Below are 23,938 nucleotides of genomic sequence, written 5' to 3'. Positions count from 1 at the left end.
TCAGCCCGCTACACTTGTTCCGATCCAACCGGGACGCTGGCGCACATCAGAGAAGTGCGGATAACCGGCAGCCACGTGGCGAGGGGTCAGCTCGGGGAGTTCTCGAGGGGATGTAATTGGCGGAACCTCCCCATGCGCTTTTCGAGACACCCGACAATGTGCTACCCGGACGCGCCACCCGGGACGGCTCAGAGTTCTACGAAGCCCCTCTGACGTCGGCTCCGGACCATTGCACCTGTGTGTGTGTGTGTTGTGTGTGTGTGTGTGTGTGTGCGCGTGCGTGCGTGCGTGCGTGTGTACGTGTGTGTGCGTGTGTGTGTGCGTGTGTGTGCGTGTGTGCGTGTGCGTGTGTGTTTGTGTGTGTGTGTGTGTTTCTGTATGAGCCCTCATCCTCCAAAAGGGCGGGTCATCTTCAATGACGTCGAACTATGACGGCGAGCAGAGTGCAGAGAGCTGTTTGCGGTATGTTCGTCTTGCGGGCTCCATTTGGGAGTCACGCTAGACTATCGATGTATCTCATGTTCTACTGTAAATAACATGTAAATAAATCCTGCTCTCCTAAGTCCCGACGAAGAGTCGAGCTCCTTCCTACGACTGCCAAATCTTACATCTGAATGGCAGTGGTGAGATCGGCCTACAGCTCGTAGATCGTCCGACAACTCTAACAAATGGTGGCAGCGGCGAGATCGTCCGACGAATCTTACAATATGAACAATGATGTTTGAAAGCAGTGTTTTTAGAGCTGAACAATATTCTGCACAAGCAGCGCTACCTGCAGCGCTGCTGCCCTATAGCCACAATTCATGGTTGCGCCACCATGCGAAGGCACTATTTGGGAATTAGTAACTTCTATTTATTATATTTACGGTGGCCATATAATGCAAGTACATATTGCCATGGGGATGAGAGTAGCCAAGAGGGATAGGAAATTATATATACAGAATCGCGGAGTTGCAGCGGTGGCGTAGAGGTAGAACACCCGCCTCGCGTGCAAGAGGTCCGTGGTTCGAATCCCGGTGCCGGCAATTTTCCACCGGAATAAAAAAAATCCGCGTGTTGATAAAATTGCATAAACAGGCCTGTAGTGCGGCCTGATCCCGGTGACCAGAACCGGTAACGCACTCCCTCACCAGAGCAGGATTGGCCACCCTGGTGCAGTACTTGGCCACAACCCCCTATATTTTATTTATTTTTTATTTATTCATACTGTCAGCACAAGCCAAGACAGGAGTTGCGGTTACATTGCTGTCATCAAACTAGACATAGTAGATGTTTAAACAATTCAATACAAAACAATCAGGCTAGGAAGGCACATCATATAAACAAACAAATATGAAGCAACAAAGAACATCAGTTACAATGAGTATGTTATAGCACTATATGGGTCAAAAAAAAAAAGTAACGCGCCCAAACAACTGCAACGAATGAACAGCTAACAATAAAACGTATTCTCAACCATTTACAAATAATTGGTAACAGCCTTTACAAAAGATTGTAAATCAGCACATTCTACTATATCGTGTGGCAAGTTGTTCCAATCGTCTATGCTTCGAACCAGGAAGGAATTTTTGAAGGATTCTGTTCTATATTTAAGTGGTTTAATATGTTTTGGATGCTTTGTTCTGGGGTTAGCAGGTCTCTCTAATGTGATGTGTTTTTCTAAGTCTACCTTATAGTCTCCGCTTAATACGTGAAAAAAGAATGTCAGCCTGCTAAGCTGCATTTTTTGCTTGACAGTCATGAGGCCAGCTCTATTTCTAAGTTCCGTGACGGACTGCGTTCTAGCGTATGTGTTAAAAATAAACCTCAAGGCCCTGTTTTGTACGCGCTCACATTTTAGTGCGTTCTCTTGAGTGTACGGCTCCCAAACATGGCTTGCATAAGTCAGTACAGGAAGTACAGTCATTTTGTAGGCCATTGTTTTTACCTCTGGTGTGGCGTCGTGAAGTTTTCGTCGTAACGACCAAAGTGTGCACATGGCCTTATTACAGATGTTGTCGACATGTACCGACCAGTTTAAATCATGTGCGAGATGAATTCCTAGGTATTTATATTCCTTAACTTCAGCTAATTCGGCTCCGTTAATGCTGTAGGGGAATATTAAAGGATCTTTTTTACGCGTGAAACGCATACAAACAGTTTTTGATGTATTCAATTCCATTTGCCATTCATCACACCAGAGGCTAACTTTTTGTAAATGGTTACTAAGCTCCTGTTGATCATTAGGAGTGCATATTTTAGCATATATAACGGTGTCATCTGCGTAATGCTTGATGGATATTTGCGGCGAAAAACCTGCTCCCATATCACTAATATAAATGGAAAAAAGTAAAGGGCCTATAACAGATCCTTGCGGCACACCCGATCGAACTGGTTTATTGGTACTACTAACAGAATTTAATGAAACAAATTGTTCCCTTTGTGACAAATATGCCTCAATCCATTTGAATAGCTTGGTATTACCTAAGAAATGAGACAGCTTCATAAGCAGCTTTCTATGGGATATTCTGTCGAATGCTTTGCGGAAATCGATAAAGATCATATCTATTTGACCCTTTCCATCAATACATTGGCCGATTTCATGCGTAACTTCAGTGAGGATAGTGACTGTGGAGTACCCTCGGCGAAAGCCATGCTGGTTTTTACCCAAAACGTCGTTCTCTTCCACAAATTTAGTTAGGTGGGTACTAAGGATGTGCTCTAGCGTTTTGCAACATGTACTTGTCAAAGAGATTGGCCTGTAATGAGTGACGTCATGTTTGGAACCTTGTTTGTGAATCGGTACTACCTTAGCCCGCCTCCAGTCTCTCGGAACGTCGCCAGATTCTAGAGATTTAGTATAGATATCTGAAAGGAAACATGAGCACCACTCGGCGTACCTCTTTAAAAAAGCGTTGGGAATTTGATCAGGGCCAGGACATTTTTTCTCATCTAGTTTAAGGAGCAGATTCAAAATGCCGTCTTGTCTAATAGTTGGCTCAGATATGCAGTGCCTAATGGAATGTACTGTTACGGGTGTAGAACCATCATCCCATGTGAAGACCGATTCAAAATATTCATTGAAGAGGCAAGCCATTTCAGAGCTGTTCGTGATAGTCTTATTTTCACTTGTCAGAAATTGAATGCCGGATTTGGGCCCTGAAATGTATCTCCAAAATTTTCCCGGAGAGGATTTAATAAAATTAGTAAGTGTTGTATTCATGTAACAATGTTTCGCTTTAATAATTTCCATTTTAAGTTCATGTGAAGCGGAATGAATACAATGACGTGTTCTTGTAGAGAATTTTCTAGACCTCATTCGTTTCAGGAGGCGCTTTTTATGAATTATTCCCCGTGTAATCCATGGGTTTTTTCTGTTAACTTTTTTTGAACAACACAATCAAACCCCGGCCCCTCAGTCCCCAGCAGCTGCGAAGCAACTGACCACGGCGGCGGTCAGACCTGCGACGCTGCAGAGGGTGCTAAGAATCACTGGCTCCGGACAGGCCGCCATTGGAATATGAACCTGGCAACGTTTAACGCTAGAACGTTATCTAGTGAGGCAACTGAGGAACACGTTCGAAAAATTCTTTCAGAAAAACTGGATCTATCTTTTCCCGACGAAAGTATTCATCGTGCTCATAGACTGGGCTCGTACGTCTCGGAGAAATGTCGACCCATTATAGTTAAATTCGGTTCTCCCAAATTAAGAGACAAGATTATATCGCAACGTACGAAGTTCAAAAATTCCAAAGTATCATTCAGTGAAGACTTCTCTCGCGCCACACGCCAGTCGCGCAAAAAGTTGGCTGATTTCGGTAAGGCTTCGGGAGAGAAGTATCTCTTGCGATTGAACCGATTGTTCATCAAGAAAAAGTGCTACGTCTATTGTTCATCCACCGACCGTGTTTGTGAAGTAGATATTGCCGAAAATCGTTCCAGTGAGAACAGAGGCACATCTGTTTCGGCTTCCACGAATACTGTCGGGAGTACCTCGTTCGCCGCTAGTAGTTCATCGCTGTAGCTATCTGCTCGCCCGGTGGCTAAACCAATTTCCTTCCTTTTTACCAATGTGCGCAGTGTGCGTAATAAACGTGATGACCTGTCTTCAGCCATTGACTCGTGTTCAGCTGACGTTGTTATCTTAACTGAAACTTGGCTCTCGAGTGATATTGCAGACTATGAAATCTTTCAATGTGAAAAAGCTTTCACACTTTTTCGCTGTGATCGTGTCTCGCGTACTGGTGGCGGAGTGTTGATCGCCGTACGTGACGGCTTGAGTTGTTGTGTTATAGATATTGCTACTCGTTTGGAAATCGTGTGTACGCGAGTCACTCTCGGATATCGTGATTTTATTTTTTGTGTGTGCTATCGCCCACCGAGTTCGCCCTTAACATTTCATTCAGATCTACATGATGTATTAAATGAGTTAATTGTCCGGTTCCCCTCATGTCCACTCTTCCTTCTTGGTGATTTCAATTTTCCAGCAATTAACTGGCATGAATCTCCTCCCTCATCTGACTGCTCATCTGAGTGCTCTCTCTTCATCAACCTCTGTATGGATTTTAATTTTAAGCAACTTGTCCTTCAGCCTACACGATCTACTGACCAATCTGCTAACATTCTTGACCTCCTTCTCACTACTACACCGCGGCTTGTTTCATGTTTAAGATATTTACCTGGTTTGAGTGATCATTGCCTCATTTATTTTGAATTGCGCATATCTGTTCCCGCTACCAAAACCACAAAAGTTATCCGAGACTATAAAAATGCTGACTTTGAATCTATAAACAGCGAACTAATGGATTTTGTCACTGACTTCATTCCAAGTGTCCACACGCGCAACATTGATGAAAATTGGACCTTATTCAAAGATAAAGTCAATTTTTTAATTAATGAATTCATCCCTCAGAAACGCATTATATCTAACTCTCATGCCCCGTGGTTTAACGCGCGTCTGCGGCGCCTACTGAACAAGAAAAAAGGCTATTCCGGCGGGCCAAAGCAACTCAAACGGCCGAACGCTGGCACGCTTACGCCACCGCTGAGACGGATTATAAACAAACTTCGTATGAAGTAAAGCAAAATTTCTACCAGCACACGCTCCCGCTCCTTCTTAGAGATAATCCGAGGAAATTTTGGAATGTGGTCAGCGGGAATAAGCCGAATACAATAGATCTTTGCGATAATCACAACACTCCAATACACCAGAGCGATTGCTGCAAAGTGTTGAATGATTTTTTTGCCTCGTGTTTTTCTTCTGCCTTGCCGAATGTTGTCCCTCATCCTTGTACACGTGAATTTTTACCCATGGATCCCATACTCATTGATTCGGTTGGTTTGACATGTTTAATTGAAAAACAGAAGATTTCATCTTGTTCAGGCGTCGACGGCATTACAACGAAGTTCTTGAAAAGTACATCTACGTGCTCATCATTAATTCTTTGTGCAATCTTTGAACAGTCATTACAGAGTTGTACCATCCCTCCTGATTGGAAGGTGGGGAAGGTGGTTCCATTGCACAAATCAGGTAGTAAAGCTTCAATACTAAACCATCGGCCTATTTCATTAACCAGCGTTCCCTGTAAACTTCTTGAGCACATTATCTATTCTCATCTTATTACCTTCCTTGAATCTAACAACTTCTTCAATTCATGTCAACATGGCTTCCGAAAATTGTTTTCGTGTGAGACACAGCTCCTGTCTTTCACTAATGATTTGTTTCGCGCTATGGATGCTAACGTTATTGTGGATTGCATTTTTTTAGACTTTGCTAAGGCGTTTGACACTGTTTCTCATGATCTATTATTAATTAAACTCGGTGCTCTTAATATTAACGATCAGGTATTAGGCTGGATTAAATGTTTTCTTTCCAACCGTCGTCAATATGTCTCAGTTAATGATTATGACTCGCCTCTTGTTTCCGTAACTTCTGGGGTGCCTCAAGGTTCTGTGTTAGGTCCTCTACTGTTTTTAATTTACATTAATGACCTTCCTGATAACGTTATCTCCCATATTAACCTTTTCGCAGATGACTGTGTGCTTTATCGTTCAATTACTAATCCCTCTGATGAAGCATGTTTGCAATCGGACTTGAACGCAATTTCTTCATGGTGCAGCGAATGGCTCATGACACTTAACATCACCAAGTGCAAACACCTGCGTATCTCCAGCCGTCCTCCTGAATACACCCCTCGCTATCTTCTTAATAACACTCCGTTATCATCTGTCTCATCTTACAAATACCTGGGTATTCACTTAACATACAATCTGTCCTGGAAAATGCACATCAACTACATATCTAACCAGGCTAACCGCACGCTCGGATTCCTACGGCGCCATTTCATAGCTTCTAACAGCACCATTAAGCTTCATCTATATAGGACGTTAATCAGGCCTAAACTAGAATATGCTTGCTCCATTTGGGATCCTAATCAGATAACCTTAATTAACGCTTTAGAGTCTGTTCAAAACCGCGCCGCCCGTTTTATTGTTTCAAATTATTCCCGAACAGCAAGCGTATCTGCAATGAAATCTGCACTTGGTCTTCCCGTTCTTTCTCTGCGTCGTAAATATTTTCGCTTGTGTCTTTTTCACAGAATTTATTATACCAACCCTATTCTCAAACATAAGTTACTCCTCTCTCCATCTTATATATCTTCCCGCACTGACCACAACTGCAAGGTAGGAATACCGCAATGCCGAACTAGCCTTTGTATAAATTCATTTATTCCTCGAACTGGAAATGACTGGAACCACCTCCCTGCCTTCATGGCTGCCATCACCGACGTCAACAAATTTAAGAAATCTGCCGCCGATTTTGTATGCCCCTCCTCTCTGTAATGCCTCTGGCCCTGAGAGTACTGAAATAAATAAATAAATAAATAAATAAATAAATAAATAAATAAAAAGTCTAGCAGTGCTATTGGAGGAATTAGAGGGCAGTAAATGGGATATAATAGGGCTCAGCGAAGTTAGGAGGCCAAAAGAAGCATATACAGTGCTAAAAAGCGGGCACGTCCTGTGCTACCGGGGCTTAGCAGAGAGAAGGGAACAAGGCGTCGGATTCCTGATTAATAAGAATATAGCTGGTAACATACAGCAATTCTATAGCATTAACAAGAGGGTGGCAGGTCTTGTTGTGAAACTTAATAAGAGGTACAAAATGAAGATTGTACAGGTCTACGCCCCTACATCCAGTCATGATGACCAGGAAGTCGAAAGCTTCTATGAAGACGTGGAATTGGCGATGGGTAGAGTGAAAACTAAATACACTATACTAATGGGTGACTTTAATGCCAAGGTAGGTAAAAAGGAGGCTGGAATTGGTAGAGTTTGCGGAACAGAATAATATGAGGATAATGAATACCTTCTTCCGCAAACGGGATAGCCGAAAGTGGACGTGGAGGGGCCCGAACGGTGAGACTAGAAATGAAATAGACCTCATACTCTGCGCTAACCCTGGCATCATAAAAGATGTGGACGTGCTCGGCAAGGTGCGCTGCAGTGACCACAGGATGGTAAGAACTCGAATTAGCCTGGACCTGAGAAGGGAACGGAAGAAACTGGTACATAAGAAGCCGATCAATGAGTTAGCGGTAAGAGGGAAAATAGAGCAATTCCAGATCAAGCTACAGAACAGGTATTTGGCTTTAACTCAGGAAGAGGACCTTAGTGTTGAAGCAATGAACGACAATCTTGTGGATATCATTAAGGAGTGTGCAATGGAAGTCGGTGGTAACTCCGTTAGGCAGGATACCAGTAAACTATCGCAGGAGACGAAAGATCTGATCAAGAAACGCCAATGTATGAAAGCCTCTAACCCTACAGCTAGAATAGAACTGGCAGAACTTTCGAAGTTAATCAACAAGCGTAAGACAGCTGACATGAGGAAGTATAATATGGATAGAATTGAACATGCTCTCAGGAACGGAGGAAGCCTAAAAACAGTGAAGAAGAAACTAGGAATTGGCAAGAATCAGATGTATGCGTTAAGAGACAAAGCCGGCAATATCATTACTAATATGGATGAGATAGTACAAGTGGCTGAGGAGTTCTATAGAGATTTGTACAGTACCAGTGCCACCTACGACGATAATGGAAGAGAAAGAAGTCTAGAGGAATTCGAAATCCCACAGGTAACGCCGGAAGAAGTAAAGAAAGCCTTGGGAGATATGCAAAGGGGGAAGGCAGCTGGGGAGGATCAGGTAACAGCAGATTTGTTGAAGGATGGTGGGCAGATTGTTCTAGAGAAACTGGCCACCCTGTATACGCAATGCCTCATAACGTCGAGCGTACCGGAATCTTGGAAAAACGCTAACATAATCCTAATCCATAAGAAAGGGGACGCCAAAGACTTGAAAAATTATAGACCAATCAGCTTACTGTCCGTTGCCTACAAACTATTTACTAAGGTAATCGCAAATAGAATCAGGAACACCTTAGACTTCGGTCAAGCAAAGGACCAGGCAGGATTCCGTAAAGGCTACTCAACAATAGATCATATTCACACTATCAATCAGGTGATAGAGAAATGTGCAGAATATAACCAACCCTTATATATAGCTTTCATTGATTACGAGAAAGCATTTGATTCTGTCGAAACCTCAGCAGTCATGGAGGCATTACGGAATCAGGGTGTAGACGAGCCATATGTAAAAATACTGAAAAATCTCTATAGCGGCTCCACAGCCACCATAGTCCTCCATAAAGAAAGCAACAAAATCCCAATAAAGAAAGGCGTCAGCCAGGGAGATACGATCTCTCCAATGCTATTCACAGCGTGTTTACAGGAGGTATTCCGAGACCTGGATTGGGAAGAAATGGGGATAAAAGTTATAGGAGAATACCTTAGTAACGTGCAATTCGCTGATGATATTGCCTTGCTTAGTAACTCAGGGGACCAACTGCAATGCATGCTCACTGACCTGGAGAGGCAAAGTAGAAGAGTGGGTCTAAAAATTAATCTGCAGAAAACTAAAGTAATGTTTAACAGTCTCGGAAGAGAACAGCAGTTTACAATAGGCAGCGAGGCACTGGAAGTCGTAAGGGAATACATCTACTTAGGGCAGGTAGTGACTGCGGATCCGGATCATGAGACAGAAATAATCAGAAGAATAAGAATGGGCTGGGGTGCGTTTGGCAGGCATTCTCAGATCATGAACAGCAGGTTGCCATTATCCCTCAAGAGAAAAGTGTATAATAGCTGTCTTACCAGTACTCACCTACGGGGCAGAAACCTGGAGGCTTATGAAAAGGGTTCTACTCAAATTGAGGACGACGCAACGAGCTATGGAAAGAAGAATGATAGGTGTAACGTTAAGGGATCAGAAAAGAGCAGACTGGGTGAGGGAACAAACACGAGTTAATGACATCTTAGTTGAAATCAAGAAAAAGAAATGGGCATGGGCAGGACATGTAATGAGGAGGGAAGATAACCGATGGTCATTAAGGGTTACGGACTGGATTCCAAGGGAAGGGAAGCGTAGCAGGGGACGGCAGAAAGTTAGATGGGCGGATGAGATTAAGAAGTTTGCAGGGACGGCATGGCCACAATTAGTACATGACCGGGGTTGTTGGAGAAATATGGGAGAGGCCTTTGCCCTGCAGTGGGCGTTACCAGGCTGATGATGATGATGATGATGATGATGATATACAGAATATATACAGAGTGAGGTGGTTGTAGGCTAGATAGCAGAACAACACGAGCGCTACCCGATCGTCGTCTTCACCGTCTTTCTGGCGCATTCTTCCATGCTCGGCAGGATGCGTGCTTTAGTGCATGGCAATAGCGCATAACATAGAACCGCCGCTGGCAAGAGCTCCGTCTCGGAGCATAAGGAGCAGTAGGATCGCGTCCGGCAACATAAGGCTTAAGACGGGAGACGTGCACGAGGTCAGTGGCTGACGCGGAAGATGATTTACTCTTCAATGGAGCGATCTCATACGTGAGGTCAATGATCTGGCATAAGACCTGTTAAGGCCCGGAGTAGCGGAAAAGAAGCTTGGACGACAAGCCAGCGTGGGGGCTAGGTGTCGAGAGGAGGACCAAAGGGCCCGCCGGAGAGCAATTAACGACTCTGTGATGGCGATCGTAGTGGGTCTTCTGGCACAGCTGGGAGGCACAAAGACGATCCCTTGCTATCTGGCGAGCCGGTGCAACCCGTGAAGCTGCATCGTGCGTGTAGTCTGTAACAGGGAGTACAGGTGATGGTAAAAGAGTCTGGAAGGGCAACGTGGGATGGTGGTCAAACAAGAGATAAAAAGGGGAAAAGCCAGCGGTGTCATGGCGTGACGAGTTATAGGCAAATGTCGCATAAGGCAAGGTGCTGTTTCAATCGCGGTGGTCCGAGGAAACGTACATGGAGAGCATAGTGGTCAGCGTGCGGTTGAGGCGCTCGGTAGGACTTCAATGTGCGCCGCATATCGGCTGTCTGAGCAGCAAGGAGGTCAGACGCTATCCTCTTGTCAATATCACCGTCGACGAGATTGTGCGAGGAAGGGGGAAGGAGCAGCGGACAAAGAAGCGTCGGTGACGAATGCAGAAACGGCACACTCATTGATAGAAGAGATCTGGGCTAGAGTCATGCCGCCTGCGATAAGTTGCATGCACCAGCTGAAGTTCAGTGTGGGTATGGAAGCAGTAACTCTAATAAGGGTGTGAGGAAGAGCAGCGTTTTTGGCGAATAAGATGTCAACGATCGAGATTATGATGTAATCGCCATCGGGAATGGGAGAAAAATACTGCAAGTTCACCTATATAACGGCTTGATGAGGTAGGCGAACGTAATCCGCTGAGCAGAAGCGCGGTTGGCGTGCAGCAGGAGCGTCATGGTAGCATGGTAGGTCTAGCTGAAGCAAGCCGGTACCACTGTCAATAAGGGCAGAATGAGCAGACAAAATCCATACCGAGGATGAGTTCATGGGAGCATTTCTCGAGCACGGCAAGTAATACGCTTGTGGATCGTTCAACAACACTTTTTCATGTGGAGCACATCCCTAGCACGGGAAGCGTTCCGCCATCGGCGACGCGACTGAACGGAACTGTGGGTGGTGTTAGGACCTTCTTAAGGACCTTCTGTTGCAATGGCGGGTCACTTCTCCAATACGACGGCAGTTGAAGCAAATGGGACGGTCCTCCGCAGTCCTCCACTCGGCTGGATTGCGAGTACGGAACGGCGGCCTTCGACCTTGGGCGTGCGAAAGTAAGGGATGGCGGTCGATCGGCTGGTAAGGAGCTGCGGCGCACACAGAGTCCTGGCCAGCATTGTAGATCGCCTGATGAACCACAGCTTGGACTAGTGGCACCATCTGGGAGCTATGGTCACAGGTACGGCCACACGTAGAAGCAGGAGACACAGCGTCAAGTTCACGTCGGATGATCTTCTTCACGTGTGATACAGTGAGCGGCGCCGATGCCTCAGGTACATTTCCGCACGGCCACGTTGCTGCCGTGTTCGGAAGTCGAGCGAAATGATGGGCAAAGCGTCGACGTTTGGCGGCCTCAAAGCGCTTCCACTCTTGGATGATGGGACCGATGGTGTCGCAGTCTTTGCAGATTAGCAGATTGAAGGCATCATCCGCTACGCCCTTTAACACGTGGCCCACTTTCCCAGACTCCGTCATGCCGTCATCGGCTTCGCGGAAAGGGAAAGCGCGTCCTGTATATAGGTCAGGTATGACTGTGTCACTGTCTGCACACGAGGTGCCAGCTCCTTCTCTGCTGCTGCATTTCTACGTGCAGACTTGCCGAATAAGGAATGCATCTTGTCCTTGTATGCATCCCAGCTCCAAATTTCGTGTTCGTTATTCTGAAACCACAGTTTCGCTGTTCCTTTGGGGTAAAATAATATGTTTACCAACATTATCGTCTCGTGCCAGTGAGTATTCCTACTTGCACGCTCCCTACTTGCACTTTGCTTCCTACTTTGCTTCCTACGCTTCCTACTTGCACTTTGCGAAGTGAACGGCAAAACCTGGCATCCATAACTGAAATAGCGGCACCGGTATCGACGAGGGCTACTGTAGCGACATTTTCGATAAACACATCAATGACATTGGCAGGTAAAGGTGGAGGACTTCAGCATGTCGACACTTGCGCAGTTCTTGCCACAGGAACTGCGTCGTCTAGTTTCCATCTTCGTTAGCGATGGTCGTTGACGCATAGGGGAAAGCGACGGCCCCATATATCTTGTGGATTGATAGCCGAAATGTACCTTAAAGATGAATGCGCCGATTTCTTGGAGCCATTATTGATAGAGACTTATTTTTCGCCTGCGCGCCTAGTTTCTTTTGAACTTGGGCATTTAAGCCCTTGGCGTTGATTAAAAGCCCTAAAATTGTGATGGAGTTCACCCTCGGAATGGGGTGCCCATCTCGTGTCGTAATTTCTACTGGCAATGTTTCCAGAGGCTCGAGGTTTCTAACGCCCTGCCTCCAAATTTCCTCATTTCATCACCCCACCTAATTTTCTGCCGTCCTCGACTGCGCTTCTCTACCCTTGGCACCCTCTACTTAACTCCCATGGCCCATCGATTATCTGCCCTACGCATTACATGGCCTGCCGCTGGAGCTCCATTATTTTTCGCTTTATGTCAAGTTGAACATCTGCTATCCCTGTTCGCTCTGCGTTCCACACAACTGCCTTTAGGCTGCATGCGTTACTCCCAACATTTTTCGTTTTATCACTCTTTTCGTGGTCCTTAACTTGTTCTTCATCTTGGTTAACCTCTAAGTTCCTGCCCCATATATTAACAGAGGTGGAATTTGTTGACTGTACACTTTTCAACGACAGTGGTAGAATCTCAGTCAGTTTTTGCTAATGGCTGTGATATGCTCTCCAACTCATTTTTATTCTTCTGCATATTTCATTGTCGTGATTAGAGCATCCAGTGAATAATTGGTCTATATTGGCGTATTCCTGCATAAACTGTAGAGGCTGACTGCAATCGGAAATTTTTGTTTATTTGGCAGGCTATTGAACAATAGCCTTGTAGTTTGCATATTAATCTTTTACCCCACTCTGGCCCTTTCTTGACTAAGCTTCTCAATAATTTGTTGCTATTCATGCCCTGTGTTGCTGCAAAGGACACAGTCATCTGCAAACCGAAGGTTGTGGAAATACTCGGTGTATGTTTAAATACCCCCACCCCACACATCGCTCACACAACATGAGGCAGTAAGCTGGCGAAGACTGCAAGCAGGTACGTTCTTCAACCTGCACACATTACACAAAATGTTCCCTACCCAGTACAGGGATACATGTCCGTGGTGCGGAACAACCCCCACGTTATATCACATCACGTGGGAATGCAAGCGTAATTTCGCATTCCATAAAGTAAATAACCCAAGTGCGGAACAATGGGAGGGTCTGCTCACCAGCAGCGAGCTCGCAGCCCAACGGGCAATTGTGCAGCACGCCTGCGAGGCAGCAAGACTCAGCGGTGCCCTGGAATAGGGGCGCCGACCTTGTGAAGCAGCCAGGACTCAAAACATGAAGACACCGGCCCACCGCCAATCTCTCTGAGATATAGAGAATTAAAGTTTTTCCATTCCATTCCATTCTCACCCCTGGGCCTTCGCACGCTCTTAGGAGGAATTCTTTAAAGCATGCAGATAATGTCATTGGAGTGATTGAGTCTTATTGCCTGACCCATTTTTTGACAGGCAATTTCGTACTTGTGGAGAAACAAGGTAGCTGTGCAATCTCTGGAAATACCTCCCAAGATATTCACGTATACCCCTTGTGCTCTTAGAATACGCAATCATTCTTTTAACTGCTGGTATGTCTACTCGATCAGATGCTTCTTTATTATATATGAAAGCAATCCTGCATTACGTGATTGATGACATGGACATAATCCCATTATAGAATATCTCTTCCTGAAAACAGTCTGTTGTCTTTGTTGACTGAATAGTTGCCGTGAACAAGTGTGTTATGATATACACAGTGATAAACACCTAAAGGGCACTTACAGTCTGACACATGCGTATACTCATTATAGAGATATTTACAACGTTTCGTTAAGCCTTGTGGCCCGCAAGTGCATCATCAGCGCCTTCGTGGCGCTTATCGGATAGGTGGTGTTTGGTCACGGATTGAGAATGCACCGAATTTCTAAGATCGAGTACCGTTGCAGGTGTAGTGCCGCCTTTAAAGAATTTATTTCTGGCAAATAGAGGCAGCAGTTACATAGAATGTGTTGCACGTCGTAAGGACTGTTACAGATAGAAAATCTTCGTGTCCATCAGTTGAATCTTCTACTTGTATTTTGTGTAGGCTACGTTTAGTCTAATGCGGTGACGGCATTTTTGGTCGTCCCTATTAAGGTTTCGGAACATATAGAATCAACAGGTTCAATTTTCTTTATATACGCGCGTGTTTTGATGGCTTTCGTTAGTCTAAGGGAATGGCAGTAGACAGCAAGCTTTTGCCACAGGTGCTACCTCTTTTTCTACGTTTTTTCTACGTCTTTTCTTCAGACAGCTTTCTATGTCGGTTCTCTCGAAGTGTCATGTCCAGCTTTGGCATGACAGCCTGGATGTTGCCTTGCATACAGCAGTTGGCAGGAAACCACTGCAGCACAACGCTGTGATGCTGTTCGCAGACATTGATGCATGTGCGTGTGATGTCCATGACGAGCTTTTCCTGCATGCGTGGCGACCTTAGAGACCGCTGGGCCGCTTTGGAGTGCAGTATGATAACCCGAGACTAAGTTCTCTGATCTATAATGTAAACAAAAGCTAGCTGCAGTACAGCTAGTTGAGTGGTTACAGCTGAAGTGCGGTGAATGAGAGAGGCTGAGATGGTGAGACTCGCCCACAGAAGCCGCACACACCAATGACAGACGATGTAGGCGTAAAAGAGATATCAGTGTATATATGACGGTGAGCACTGTGGTTTGCGTTACCACGCGCTAGATGGGACGGCAATATCTCTCCTGCTCTTGAACCAAGAAACTAAAGTGATGCAAAGAAAATTTCTGCGCTGGCTCTGGCAGCATAGAAGGGCTTCCATAATTCGCCGGGAGAAAATTCTGCTCCACAGGACTGTTACCTGAAGCAAACAGATGAACCGAAACTCTGGAAGCAAAGCGCATGAAGTGATAGCACAGGAAGTGATAGGCGTCTAACTTTCTGCAAGTATTCTTACACTTGAATTGTTCCTCCGTAGGCCGAGGTATACGCTAAATACCTTTTCTTGCCTTCCTTTCAGTGTTTTTATGTTAGTTTGGAAAATGCCTGTAACACAGGGTAACAGGTGTCACCGTGCAAGTCCTGCTTCTTGCATGTTGCACAGTCCGTTATGTTGTTGATTTGGCAGGCAATAACTTAAAAGTTGGAATGAGTCGGTAATCTCGTGCACCACGCAAGCGTCTGTAACATGATGGGTAAATCATTGGTATATTGCCCAAGACTTACTTGGTTCAAGTTTCAGCCTCTCAAGTGTTATTCTATTGTGTGAAACGTATTCAGTTCGGTAATTGAGGGGCCGCTCGCTAAATCCGCATGAAACGAACACATGTAACACTAATATCGCGTATATCTTTGCAACCTTACTGCTCGCGCGCACTAATTTTGCATCACTCTGCAGAGAGAGAGAGAGAGAGAAATGGAAAAGCCACTGCTGGATTAGGTATGTGTCGTGTGGACAGAAAAATGGCTGTCGCGCCACGCATGACGCAGTCCAAGCTAAAGAGGTGCAGCGCGGCAGCACGTTTGCTGACCAGAGCGGCAGTTGGTGCGTTTGAGACGGTTGACTCGTCCATAGTAGGTGTGCGCGATCCAAATCCAAACGGTGGTTATCGTGATTTATGAGGCTTACAAGTGCCTAATTTGTTACCAAAATTTGACCGTTGTTCAGCTGTGGTGCTCCTGAGTTTGACACGTATGGGCCCGAAACGGCGTGAAGAGACTCGGGCAGCGAGACAGAGTGATACCAACCCTCGACCACAGCTTTTGACCACGCTGGAACGTGTTCACCTGGATAGTGAGTGCAAGCGCTGTAGATCACACCAAGTGAATGAGGCCCAACGATCTACGAGTGCGGCTCATTCAAGCGACGCAGGGTATCTTCGGGCGATACCTTTAGGATGGGCCTGCGACTGGGACAGAGGTGGTCAACAATACAAGCCCATCAGCTCCCACCTGGAGTATTCATTTACACCCAACAGCCTGAGTGTGGGTCCACAGCCAGAGTAGGTTACGCTTGCGCCCGTGTACCAAATTGGCCGGGAGCTGATTTCACCACAGTTAAAATCTGTTTTCGTCGACAAGAAGTTATGCATTTAGTTACGTCACTTTTGTAACACCTAGTGCCAATAGAGCTTCTGCAGCACGCACAAGACGTCTCAAGGGCCCTACTGGGACTCCGTCCGTCATGTAGTCTGCGCAATGTTTAACGAAGAGGCCTTAAGTGATACGGGAAAAGAACCTAGCTACCGGCCTGCCGTTTGCCTGCCGTAAAATGCGTTACAAAAGATAACGAGTGACTCGCATAAAAGAAATCTCGGGCACACACGCTCGTAGTTGAAAGACGTGATCGTTACCAGGAGGCATGGGGACATTATAGGCTCCGGAAATGACGCGATAATGTTGCGTAATAAAGATTTCAACTAGGGTTATTTTTAAAAATCCACTTAAGGAGCACGTGAGATTGCCTGGTGCTGCTGGTCTACATTTTTAAAGAATTTGCTTCAAGAAAGCTGCTTCTTGGCCTAGTTGATGTCTACCGAAGGATATGATTACCGTAAATAAGACATGCACAACAATATAGACACCCGAGTCCTTGTCTATGTGTCTATCGCTGGTGTGTGTTTCATTTTGTATCAATTATGTCTTTATATTTGAAGAATGTAGGCTTTTTTAAAGTTACAGTACATCACAATCCTAATTTCATTTATTCGGTGAACTAACAATTCTACAAAACCTTTGGAGGTGTTTTACAAACATTGTAAAATATTGCGAAGACACCTTCATTCCGAATAAAAGGAATCGCATTAACCGTGAATACCCATGGATAACGCGTGAAATAATCCAACTAAAAATTTAAATAAAACGACGGAGGAAAAAGGAATCAAATGCAGGTTACATTATCTTATTGGTACTACAACACAAAACAAATCGAAAACAAAAGACGATTTCTTTGACAATGCGTTACCTTCGTTTATGGCGCACGACCCTAAAGAATTGTGGCTGCATTTGTCAGATGAAAGAGGCAGGGTATCTTCGGTCCTTCAGTCAGCTTTTACCACACATTCTATTAACGCAGTTTGAACACCTTACGCTGTCACAATGCCCACGAAAGAATTAGGTGTAAGTGAAAACTGAATACTTTCTCTATTGCATAAGCTTGATCCTAAAAAATCTACTCGCCCTGTTCAGATTACAAACTCTTTCCTTAGTCGATATGGAACCTGGACATCAAATTATCTTTTTTATATAATAACTATTTCTCTTCAAGCATCAGTGTTACAGGACGACTGCTGCAGCGCTGCAATAATTCGAATGCATATATCTGGCTGGAAATTAAAGTTGTATAAATACCGCGCGGACAGGGTCACTAAGAAGCTCATGCTGCAAAATAATGGAACTCTTATTATTTAAGGTCATAATAACTTACCTTGAAACTCACGAACTTCTATATAAACAACAGCACGATTTCAGATCAGGCGTGTCATTTATAACTCAATTAGCTGAGGTAATTCAAAACATATCTAACGTACTTAGCAATGAAGGCCGATTAGATGCATTTGTTTAGACTTTTCAAAGCTGTTTGACGTCGTCCAGCACCACGAAGCACTCACAGAACTATCGGCTTTTGGCATTATTTACTTTATTATTTATTTATTTATGGTACCCTCAAAGCCCGAAGGCATTACAGAGGGGATTGGGAAAACGGGAAGTATAACAATAAAGTACGGAAAATAAACAATGCAGTGTGTTAGTAAATACTAATTATACAATACTATGTAATATCTTGCCCAATATTTGTAAGTACGACAGACAATGTAAACAAAGTAGCATCTTGATAATTCCTGTTAGTACAATGTTAACCAGTGTCGTCCTTAGTCGCTTGTAAGTACGGCAAGTAAATGAAATAACATGTTAATTCCTAATTATACAATGTTAGCTAGAGCCTTACGAAACAGTTTGTTGTCGACAATCGATACAATTTCACAGGGAAGGGGGTTCCACTGTCGTGATGATCTGGGAAAGAAAGATTGACTGAAAGTGTTAGTGTTGCCTGTTTGAAGTCCGACCTTATGGCGATGATCGATGCGGCTCGATAGGTAATGAGGCTGATAAATGAAGTTACTGTGAAGGGAGGAATGATAATAAAATTTGTGAAACAGTGTCAAACGTGCTATTGTTCTGCGAGATGCAAGTGATGGAAGAGATAGATTGTCCTTCATTGATGTTACGCTAGCGGTATGGTTATAATTTGAAAATATCAATTGGACTGAGTTATTTTGGACAAGCTCGAGTGTAGAAATAAGGCTTTCATGGCATGGGTCCCACACAGCTGCAGCGTATTCTAATTTAGGACGCACTAATGACTGGTAAAGTAGTAATTTTAAGGATGATGGTGCTTTGGAAAACTTGTGCAGTAAGTAACCGAGCATACTATTAGCTTTACTTATTATGTTCTCAGTGTGAATGTTCCAGGTTAGTTTTGCTGTTATATGAACTCCTAAGTATTTGTATGAGTTAACGGGTTATAGAGGAATTTTATTTAGATAGTAAGTAGGAAGAGTACTTGGGGTGTTCCTCTGCACGCGCATAACTTTACATTTAGCAATATTAAGTTCCATAAGCCAAGTGTTACACCAATCAATCACGTAGTCCAAGTCAAACTGAAGAGCATTAGTGTCGCCATTATTAATTATTTCACGATATATCACGCAATCGTCAGCAAACAAGTGAATGTGAGATGTCAATGAAGAAGGTAGGTCATTAATATAAATCAGGAAAAGTAGGGGCCCTAGTACTGATCCCTGAGGCACACCAGAACGAACCTCAGTCAATGATGAATCGTAATTATTCGCAGTAACAAATTTATGCCGGTTAGTAAGAAAACACTCAATCCATTTTAGCAGGTTACTGTCAAGGTTTAAAAGACTCAGCTTGAATAGGAGCAGTTTGTGGCAAACTTTGTCAAATGCTTTGCTAAAGTCTAAAAATACACAGTCGGCACAGGAGGCGCGGTCTAAAATACAGTGTAATCTATGAGTGAAAGATTTTAGTTGGGTTTCACATGAGAATGTTTTGCGAAAACCATGTTGAGCAGAGGTGAAAAATGTGTTCGAGTCAAGAAAGTTAACGAGATTAGTAAATATAACATGTTCAAGAAGTGTGCAACAGGTGCTGGTAAGCGAAATCGGGCGGTAATTCAGGGGTGAGCTTTTGTTACCAGACTTATGCAACGGAACCACCTTCCCTATTTTCCATTGAGCTGGCAGAGTACAAGTGTTTATTGATTGCTGGAAAATATTAGCAAGTATTACAGAAGAGTATGTGGTAGTGTTTTTCAAAAATTTACTATTAATGGTATCATACCCGGGAGCTGAGTTTAAAGGCAAATCACGAATCAGCCTAGCAATACCTGCAAAGTCAAGAGCTATGGGTTTCATAATGAGATAGTTGTAGTGTTCTGTGTGTGGTAGATCAATGTTCGATGAAGTGGAAAAATTATTTGCAAATGATTCACAGAGAATGTTTGCGCAAGCTTCACTTGAAATAACTTCACCAGACTCATCTTTCAAGGTGATCGAGCTATCAGAAGACGGGTTAATGACGCGCCAAAACTTTCGGATATCTGTCGTAAGCATGTCAGGTAATGTATGGGATAAGTAATTGTTTTTAACATTTTTTAGTGCAGTCAAGTACAGATGATTGGCAACGTTATAGGTTTTCCAAGTTGTTTTACTTGCAGATGGTTTAGCTAAGCGATAGAGACGTTTTTTTCTGTTAGATAGGCGCTTTATATAAGAGTTGTACCAAGGGGATTGAGGATTAGAAGTGATGATGCGATTAGGAATGAACTTTTCAGTTAATAGGCGTACTTGGTCTACAAACATATCCCAATTTGACTGGACCATATGGTTCTCAAAATCAACAAAAAATGTTAATGGCTTCAAAGTTAGCTTTCTTGTAATCGCGTATTACTTTCTTAACTTTTATCTTTTGGGATAGCAGACTTTTAAACCGAATGTCAGTAAGGTATGGTCGCTAATACCAGGTAGGTATGTTATAGAGGAAGCAAGTTCTGGTCGATTAGTTAGGAATAAATCAAGCGTGTTAGCGATTCTGATTGATGATCTGGTAGGCTGAGTCACAAGTTGGGAAAATGAAAATAGGGAACACAGTGTACAAAAATCTTTAGCCTGAACGGAAAAACGCTTTATGGTGGGTGGATGCGTATTCCATATTAAATTCGGAAAATTAAAATCGCCGAGTAAAAATAACGGTGCTGTAGGAAAACGGGAAAAAATTGGATTAATAGCATCGTGTAGCTGTTCAGTGAAAGTGGCAGATAACGAGGGTGAGGGGTAGCAAACGCCGAGGATTATCTTTGTGTGACCGACAGTTAGGCAAGCCCACGTGGTTTCAAGTTCAGTGTTAATATCTATATGAAATGATGGAATATCTTTAGAAATTGCGAGAAGGACGCCTCCTCCTCGGCGTGCAGATCGGTCATAGCGGTAGACAGCGAAATTGCCGGCGCCACAGAAAGTATCATAATCGCGCACATGTGTAGGAAGCCAAGTTTCTGTCAAGGCAATAATTTTTGCATCGCACGTGTCGATTGCCGAAGATAAAGAATGAAATTTATTCACAAGGCTTCTTATATTTGTAAAAAGAATAGGTAAGTAAGGTAAAGCTTTTTGTGATGTTAAGCCACTACCCCTTACGCTTCCCTATTGTAACGCACGTAGTGGAACCGATTGATTCTGTAATGTGTCAGATGCACTCTGCGCTCTTTCACGGGCGCTATCGGTAGACGCGTCGTAAATATAACATTTATTGTTCAGAAACAATTTATTGTAGTGGAGTTTAAAGTTGGGGGAACCGGGGTGACTGGTACCGAACTCTATTAACTTTTTGCGAGCAACGCGGGTGGGAACCGAGAAGTCTTCGCTAATAGCAAGGTTATTTTGTTTGAATTGATTGCGCAGCGCGAACACCTTCTCCCGGGTTTTCGAATGTGAAAACTTTGCAACTATGGGGCGACACTTGTTAGGATCGAAAGGGCCAAGGCGATGTGCGCGATGAAGGGTGTCATCTGGAAATGTATTGAAGAATGATTTAATCGTTGATATTAACTTGGTCTCGGTTTCTTGCCATGATTCTTTTGTGTCAGGGATACCGCGAAATATTAGGTTACCACGGCGCGATCTGCCTTCAATGTCAACGAGGCGTAAGTCAAGCGCTTCCAAGCGACAGGTCGTACTGTTTACCTTGGCATTCCCTTCTGAGATTTCTTTGATCACTTGGTCGACATTTTTAAATTTTTCTTCAAGTAAATCTAAGCAATTTTGGAGACCAGTAATTTTTGTATCAATGTTTTTCTGGCCATTTTTGATTGACTTTGCGTCAGCAGCTAGTTCGGATTGTGTTTTGGAAGTTTGAAGCGATCGAGTGTGCAGATCCTTAAGCAGTTTGAATAAAACGTTCATTTGTTCTGAAGGATCAGAAGGAAGCGATTCAATATCAAGTAGAGATTCAGAACGTGTGTTAGGTCCAGGGTTAGTCTCGACATCCCCCGAACGTAATAACAGTAGGATAACAGAAAAACAGTCGTACACTGTGTCAAATAACACTTGTGGATACGGTAACAGTACCAGGTAGCGGTTATCAGATTTTTTAGCATGAAGAGAGGCAATTATACGCACCTGCATAGTGAAAACAAGGCGATTAGGCGTGGTGCCACAAGCGCTGTTCCCGTGTCCGCTGAAGTGTAGGTCGATGGGTCGGCAGCTTAAATCAGCCTCTCCTGGTGATGGCTGTGTCGATGTGGCTGGGAGGCCGAAGGAAACGTCGAGCGAATAGGTCGGTATCGCGGCTGGCGTATCGCTGAAATAGGCTTCGGTCATGCCTGAGGCTGGCACAAGTAAATGGGACGGTGCGGGTTCACGGGATAAGCAGGACGACCATCCGAAGATGATAAAAAGCAAGACCTGCGTAGTGAAAACAAGGCGATCAGGCGTGGTGCCACAAGCGCTGTTCCTGTGTCACGGATCAGCAGTTTTCTAACCAATAATCAACAGAGCGTGACAATTGATAATCATCTTTCGCAACCACCCGACGTCTACTCCGGAATACCTCAAGGATCGGTTATTGCGCCACTGTTGTTCTTTACGTTTATTAATGACATCCAGTTTTGCGTTAAGAACTCCATTGAAATGCAACTGTTAGCCAACGCGCATTTCCCGTACACAGTCGCGCGCAACTCAAACGACCAAAAATAACTATAATTAACTGCAAACAACACTCCGGGTGCAAAACTAGGGCCATGAAACAACACTAAAAAGCACATTACATATCTGTCACAAAAAAAGAACTCCCGCTTAAATTTATATATGCAGTTGGAAGCTCAATAATCGACAAAAGCAACCAGGTAAAATACTTAGGCATTAAACTCACGCCTAGCCTTAACTAGGAGCCACAAATCTCGACCTTTGGTTAAAAATCCGAAGGCAAACTACCCTTTTTAAGACGGAAACTTTGCCCCGGACCACCAAACCTGAAACTAAACACGTACACTAATAAGGCCATACCCAGAATACGCTGATATAATCTTGATTCCTCAGGAAACCCACCTTATCAATTAAATAGAACGCATACAAAAATTTGCAGTCAGGTTTGTATATTCATGTCCCAAAAAGGCAATCTGGTGTCTTAGGTCTGATAGCAAGGGCAATACTAAAATCTGTCTTGCAAAGAATGGTTCCCCGACTAAAGTTTATTAATCAATTATACCACGGTGATTTTCAGATAACATATTCGCATTACCTGCATCACCCTCCTTATCACTCAACCAGACTATATTATCCTAAAACAGTTTTTCTATCCCCAAGTCGTGTAAACGTTCACAAACACTTCCTTTCCCGTCAGCCATTTCCTAGTGGAATAACCTAACTAATGATTATGTACGTTTCAATAATATCGACGCTTTTATAAACCTGATTCAGTGTATTGAATTTTCACTATGAACTTTTTCTCACTATGTACTTGGTTTTGTCATTATATTTCTGTACCTTGCTTGCACGGGCAGGGAAGCGCCAGAAGTATATTCAAATAAAAACGAAACACTAAAATCGCAGACTAGCTAATCTTTGCAAAGAGGCGCGGTCGTGGTGCTTGGTTCTTTATATGCTCGAGCATTTGAGTGCCTAACCTACGAAAAATTTGCCGTCCGTCACATAAGACGATTCCAATGGCGCATACGACTCTAACCAATAGCTCTACTCCGGTAAGCAAGGAAAACGTGCCATGTGTAATACCCACGTAAGGCGATCAACAAAGTGAACTACAAAGTGATCTACAAGCGATCAACAAAGTGAACTGAACAGTGCGTAATTTTATTAAAATGACCCAAACAACGCACAGAACAGAATACGTGTCAATAAAGAACAGGCTCAAGACAAGCAAGCGAACCATTAATAAATTATTGCATAACCCCCTCAGCAATTGTAGTGATGGTTTCGCAGCAGCTTTGCTTGGAATCCAGGTTGATAAGGTCCGACAAGAGTCGATAAGGGTCGGGTTATGTCCGACAAGGTTGACAGACTGACGAGAGTTCATAGGGGTTTATGCTGGTCGAGCCAAATTTCATAACATTGATAATGATACCGAGCTGCGTTGAGATGAGCAAGTGGCACAATGCTTACGTATACTCAAACAACTTTCAGAGGAGTTTCTGCGTGAATTTTTTTAGATAGACTGAGCAAACGCTTTG

This window comes from Dermacentor albipictus, chromosome 4 (genome assembly GCF_038994185.2).
Source record: "Dermacentor albipictus isolate Rhodes 1998 colony chromosome 4, USDA_Dalb.pri_finalv2, whole genome shotgun sequence".
Taxonomy (NCBI): Eukaryota; Metazoa; Arthropoda; class Arachnida; order Ixodida; family Ixodidae; genus Dermacentor; species Dermacentor albipictus.
The sequence above is the reverse complement of the archived record's forward strand: the minus strand, read 5'-3'. Positions refer to the sequence as shown.